The sequence below is a fragment of the Bombus bifarius genome, unplaced genomic scaffold (assembly GCF_011952205.1).
Source record: "Bombus bifarius isolate JDL3187 unplaced genomic scaffold, Bbif_JDL3187 scf7180000008307, whole genome shotgun sequence".
Classification (NCBI taxonomy): domain Eukaryota; kingdom Metazoa; phylum Arthropoda; class Insecta; order Hymenoptera; family Apidae; genus Bombus; species Bombus bifarius.
This window is the reverse complement of record NW_022884583.1, coordinates 654,601-661,602: the sequence shown is the minus strand read 5'-3', so window position 1 is coordinate 661,602 and position 7,002 is coordinate 654,601.

Here is a 7,002-nt window from a genome sequence, read left to right as displayed (position 1 = left end):
ACGAAACGAACGCAGGCGATCGCATTTTATTTGCACTCGCTAGACCCGCTGACACACTTAGGCGTCGCACTCCGGGAAGCGGACCGTGCTCGCTCAGGGGAAAGTGACGATGATCGGCGACGCGTCCAACCGATCGTAACCGCGTTACGTGGATGATGCGCGCGACCATTACATCCGAGATGACATTCCGAGGCACGCGCATTTCGATATTTAAATCCGCTTGCGAGCACGGTCCAGCAGACACTGACAAATGTTGGACGAGAGCAGGACGAACCAACGATACGACGGAGGACATCTGTTAGTCGAGTTAAGCGACTTTTCGATCGAGTGCTTGCACTGGAAATATTCACACGAATTATGAATTTTTGGATTTAGGTAATTCAGTTCGTGGAAGTGGAAACGAAAGGTACACACGGTTCGAGGAAACGAGCGTATTTTCTTAGTCGCTTGTCACGTTCGACCAGACAACCTTTGGAAATCGCGTTACTAGGCGAACATTTTTTTTCTAAATAGCACAGTGAGTACGATAGTTTCGAATTTGCCGAAATTGAAATCGAAAGTGCACGCTAAACTCGGCTTAAACGTTCAGGCAGTAAGTACGCTGCTCCGAAAGTACAAGATTCTAAAATTTGTTATATTGAAATCGAAAGTCGGGGCAGGCGAAGGCTGTTTCAGCGACGGAAGAAATCTCAGCGAATGCGTGTCAGTGGGTCTGTCGAGCGTTACGTCAGAGGAGAAGCTTCTCTTCCGTCACGGAGAAGCTTGGATTCGCGCGGATGAGAAACTAGCTGGCAATTATTCCCATGCTCCAGCGATTACTTCACCCGTCCGAGACAATAAGCGGAGTCGACGGAGTCTGCCAGGCGAATGTTCTCGGAGGACGGAAGCCTAAAAATAGTGGCGTGGCTGCGCGCCGGATCATACCTAATGAGCCAGGTACAATTAGCGACGCGCTGGTAGATGCGCTACCTGCTTACATGTACGGAGTTTCACTTTCCTTCTCGTTGGCTCGCTTCCGTTGGTTATTTTCGTACCTGGCGTATCACGTGGGCCGCCGCCTATAGGCGTCCGCGACGCGAATGTCGTCCTCGCGGAGAAAGTTCAAAATTTCGAGGGCCATCGGATGCCATCGGAGGCCCATTACGGAGGCACAGGCGAGCCAGAAATTGTCGACGAATCGCGCACAGCCAAGGGAACTCTCGCACGGCCAGATACACGTGTCGACGATCTGAATGGAGAAAGGGCTCGACTATAAGAGAACCGCTAGGAGCACACATCGACGACGTGACTCGCGACGCTTTCCGTGGGATTGTTGGGCGGGAGCAACAGGTGGTCTGAACGTAGCCGATGCCCTGCGCCGTAGGGAACTCCAGATAGAACTCTCCGGCCGTGTTTATTCAAAAGGGATAAGCATTCTTCAGCTTCGAGGTCGAGGAATTTATTTTTCAAGACGTATTTTCAACACGGAATTAAGTTTTCAGAAAGAATCATGAATGTTTACTGAGATTTGAATATCGAATGTGATCGAATGCTTCTCGCGACCCCACAAAATACAGGTTACATTGGCAAGTTACACTTATACGAGTTGCTTAACTCGGCAGCAATTACAATGATGATTTATGAGCAAGAAACATCGAGTATGCTCACGATTATAAATTTCACGGAACGATGGAATGCACATGGGACAAGGATGATCATGCATCTAACGATCATCAATCGCGCGGCCATGTTTCTTCGCGGTTGTCACTTTATAGCATCGTTAGTGCGACTAGTCACGACAGGATTCGACAAAGTCGAGGGCGCAAAAATTAGGCTGTAGCCTAAGTATTTAAAAGAGCGACGCGTTCGAGGCCGCGCGCGTTTGCCACGCGAACCCGAGCTCTTTCAAAAACGAAAGTCCCGCCTCTTCCCGTATTCCAACCTCGTGTCGCACCGGCGAGTTTCACCAAACATTCGCTATGCGTGTGTTTAGTAGACATCGTGAACATCCACGAAGAATCGAAAAGTCGCGTCGCGGAGCAACGAGGAAAGAGAGGAGACGAAGAGGAGGGAGAAAAACAAGCGTTAGTCGATGTAGATCGTTGGGTCAAAGAAACTGGAAATCGTCGTTAAAAAATTAGAATAAATTATCATCTATCCGAGAAGCGCGTCGAATCGAACGATCAACAGCTAAGCTGAATCGAGCCATAAAGTTAAATCATAACGTCGATCACGCTCTGCGATCGGGAAAATATCTGCAACAAAGAAGATCGTAAACTGTAACCAGGATATTACGACAACCTACCGATAAATCTAGATTAGAAGAGAAGACGAGCGAAATTCGAGGTTGAAAATAATTCGGGAAGGATTCGTGAGCTGACTGATACTTAGCTCCCTGGAAATTACGAACAAAGGGAGAGATAATTGAAAGGTATCGACGAGGAAGAGTCAAAATCTCGAGAACGATCCCTCGTATTACAGGAATACGTTTCAAAGCAATCGGTAACACTGGCGTGCGTGCGCTGAGACGATCGTCGACGCTAGACGAGTCGATCAACCTCCCGATGGTCGCGGAGCGTGGCGTCGAACGCTGAAAAAGTGAAACTCGGCTCGCTGCGCGTGTAACCTAGAAACGTACAAGCGGTGCTCAACTCTGCGGGCGCCCGTACATCTACGATCGGGTCGGCAGACGCAATTAATCAGCCCGGATTATCTCGAAATGCATTGAAACGTCGTGTTTTTCCCGCGAAATTTCCTCGTCGACGCTTCGGCGCTCGTAGCCGGGCATCTCGCGAAACGTCCGACCACGGCGAGAGCTATTCCCCTGCTCGCCGACATGTGCCCTATTTCACTTCTACGATGGTATGGGACGCGTTACAAATTACCAGACGAAACGCTCGAATCGTTTAAGAAATTAGTATCGTGATGGATTCCCAATTTAAGGAACGACAAATATCATAAGGTGTTCGTAGTCCATCGATATTCACAACATACAATTTCTCTCCATCGATTATACACTTACTGTTCGTCGTATGAAGGGACTCACGTGGATTTTCATCCTCGAAGATATATAAAATATCTAACAGAAAGTATATGTTACAATGTTTATATAGTTTGGCCCCGTTTTTTTTTCTTTAGCTACGCGTTGAAATATGAACACGCATAAAAGTCCGTATCTAGCGATATGACACGAGTAGTAGAAGAGCAAACGCAAGAAAGATGAAAAGGCTAAGTGCGCTTAAAAAAAAAAGAAAAAGAAAGGCAAATGTCACCTGGTTATCTAGTGGGATCTAACGAGATAACGGTGACGCGTAGTTGAGAGGTAAGAAAGAATAGGAGGAAACCAGTTGAGAACCCGTCCTAAGCTCGATCTAGCTAAGCGAGCATAATGCACGAGGTACGTACGAGCGCAGTCGGGATAGGACAGGACAGGACAAGGCAGGATAGAGTACTTAGTGAAAGTAGCGAGTAGCAGCGAGCTCGGCCGGCTCCGGGCGACTCCAGCGCCAAGGATCAAGGCCGGCCGCTTAGACGACGACAACGACGATGACGACGAGTGCGGAACGCAGAATAGAAAAGACGTGCGCGTTTTCTCTATGTCGTTCTATTTGGATTTCGTGACCATCCTACAGAAGCGGTTTGTGTCTCTGTCTGTCTGTCTCTCTTTACTATTACTCATGAAAATCTAATCGAGCAGAACACGATCGTCCGATCGATTCGGAACAAGCCACCGGCGACGAACTATACGAGCGTCTACGAGAACGCTTATCTGGTAAAACAAACGTAACGCGGCGTTCGCGAGTACTTAGAAAACAAGAAACCCGCGCTGCATGTAGCCACAAAACGTTGGCTAGCGAGTTACAGCGAGTTGGATGTCATTCTACTAGCCGTTCTCGGTTAATCCTATCTCCGTTACACCTTTCTCTCTGTTGTAGCTAGTTTGGACGAAGCTGGACCGTTACTTGGTGTCGCAACCACGCTACCCGAGCTCTATCTTTACTACCGATTTTTCGAGTCGGACGAAAAAATAACAACAAAGTACACAAAGCCTGCTACCAGCTGCGAGACTGACAAATAAACCAATTAGACGCGTCGTAGTTACTACGACTACCATCATTGTATATGTTTGCACGGTGAGTAGAAGATCACTGTCTGGTGAAGACATTTTGCCTCTATATTCGTAAATGATAACACGACTTAATTGTTCGATGCATCTGACATTGATATCGTTTGCACGTCTGTAACATGGTCCGAACGCTAACCTCATTCGTGACTTCTTTTCGATCATAAATAAACTCGCCCTATTGGACGATACCGGACCGCTAGTCGATGTTGCAACACCAGCGATAGCATTATAGCTACCATCGTCGGAACTGTGCCGAGAAACAACCTTACCTTCATGGTAAGAAGAAATATAGCAGCCTGTGGTTCGACTAGATTAAACGCTTCCCTTGCCAGTTCTACTATGTCCACTACGTGCTCGCTATCAAATCAGCTCTGAACTTAGACGTAACGAACGGCATTAAGAAATTTCTATGTTCAAACGATCGTATGCAGGTAGCGAAACTTGGTCGTTCGCAGAATCGTCGAAAACGAAACGAGTGACACTCTATCGCTGAAAAACATTGGATTTTACTTTCGAACAACGATCTAACGCGAGACCTTCTTCTCGCCTCCGTTCCACACCTAATACCGCCTACACCGTGCTCCTTCGCACGTATCTGGTACATGTATGTACACGCTACGAGGCGGTCATTCGGCGTGAGAATTTACCACACGATTGTGCGTACCACGCCTCGATTTCCTACGCATTTTTCCCTTTCCACCAACGACAAAGCTCGACCGCGATTTAAGAGATATCAACGCCTTTTTGCGCCCTCGTTAGAAACACGAACATTAACACTCGCATCCGGAAAAGTTGCGAGTCTAATCGCGAGATCGACGACCGTAATTCGAGTCTCGTGATTCGATCGTTACGTTCGATCAAATTCACTCTCTCTCTCTCTCTCTCTCTCTCTCTGTCTCTCTTTGCTCTTTGGAATACGCAGGCGTTGATACGAAAACGTGGCGGATTCTCCTTCGAAAACATCCTAGTCATTCAGAATATTTTGAGGCATGGAAAGATTATTTCATCGGAAGTGAAGCGAGCATCGAGTATTCGAACGATGCTGCCCAAGGTGATATCTGCAATTCAGAGACGGCCCCGATTATTCACGCTGCCTCAGACATCCGAATAGCGCAATTCGAAAAACACTAGGACGCTCTCGCTTCAGAAATTTTCACGAAAGCCATATACATATTTCTATCTCGATGTTCATCGTCTAGACGCAATACATATAAAGACCGACTGTAAAATAGAATTAACGAGTGAAATGTATTCCGTGCAAGTCGGTAGGAAGAAAACAAGAAACGTTCCTCTTCTTCGTTTCAAAGAAAACCTTCTCGGGTCGTCTTACGTGAATGTCGTATAACGTTTGAGTGTGAAACGGAAGACAATCGAAGAAGGTAAATACCGTAACCTGCTCATCCTCTGGATGTAAGTCCCCTTTACTTATGTTTATTCATCGAACATTTAAAGTTTTTCGTTTTTTACCATTCCTCTTGCTAATGCTTGCATCCGACGATAAATTTAAAATACTGTCGCTGAATATAAAGATGATCCTGCGAGTCACGCCAATTTTTACCATCGACGCTATCCAGCACGAATTTCGCTATAAACGTAACATCTCTTCGAGAGTAACCATGCAGTACAACCATACATCCGCGTTATCCTAGATATCCCGTTTTTTCTACGATCGATCACAGATCGAACGAACCACGACTAAATCAGCATTTAAAATTCAACGTAATACGATCGTTTCTGAATTAATTCGGCGAATCCGTGTCAGTAGAACGTCGTCCATCGAGCGTGATCTTTCCCCGTGACTCGTTTGATGTCCCGTGACGAAATCGGCGATCTTTCGACGATCGCCAAAGGACGTTGCATAGGATGCTGTTCGTTCGCCGGACAACACAACCTCGTTACTTCCATGCAACGCGTTGTCCGCTACGTAACGATAGCCGTTACGCAATGGAATTTACTCCGTGACACGCAACGCGCGCACCCGTGTGCACGCACGCGCGTGCATGCGTGCGTTTACGTTCGAATGGTAACAGCTCGCGCCAAAGGTCACGATCACGCGCGCTTTTTCTCCCTCGAGTCACCAAGGCCGGCGCGTATTGCAATCTTGTAGGAGGAAAGATCGCACGCGACCTATACGAAAAGATCTCGCGTCGTGGCGCGATTCCATCGGGGACAACAGGCTTTCATTCGATTCCAGATTCGAATCGGCGATATCGCGTGAGAAAGAAGATCGTTGTGTCGACGCATAAATAAATCGACCTGTTATTTTTGTACGAGTATTCCGTCTACCACGTTCGGAAGGACGAATAGTCTGAGGGGGAAAACGGCATATGAGTCGTAAGAGCAATTCGTACGCTATCTGTGCCAAGTAAAAACGAAAGTGAGGATGACCGTAAATCGTAATATGAGGCTGGTTCGAGCGCCACTAGCTCGGCGAAAGGATTTCGCGAACGGTTATACTCGCGATCCGAGAGTGACGTAAACCGGCAACATTGGCCGCCGGACATAAAGGACCGACCGGGAACAAGGGAGAGATATTTGCGAGCGAGTACTACGTAACATTTCGCGGTCGTATGTGGGTTGGGTTAGGCCTAACAGCTGTTTCGCGAAACCCTGACCTTGCTTGGCTCACGCCGCTCTGTATGTACGGCCTACGCCAAACAGACAGGCCAGTCAGCCACGGCTAATCAGCCAGCCAGTTAGTCAGTCAGTCAGTCAGTCAGTCAGTCGGCGAGGCAGTTGGGCGAGCAAACGGTTTTTCGCAATCGATGTTACTGACCTACGGGCTTACGGTTGCGTCCTACGGCTAAAACAAAGCCTCGTCTCGCTTCTACAGCGACCGTTTCCTGTTGCAAACAACCTTATGAGTATCGATGCTCTCTGACTTGCTTATTACGACA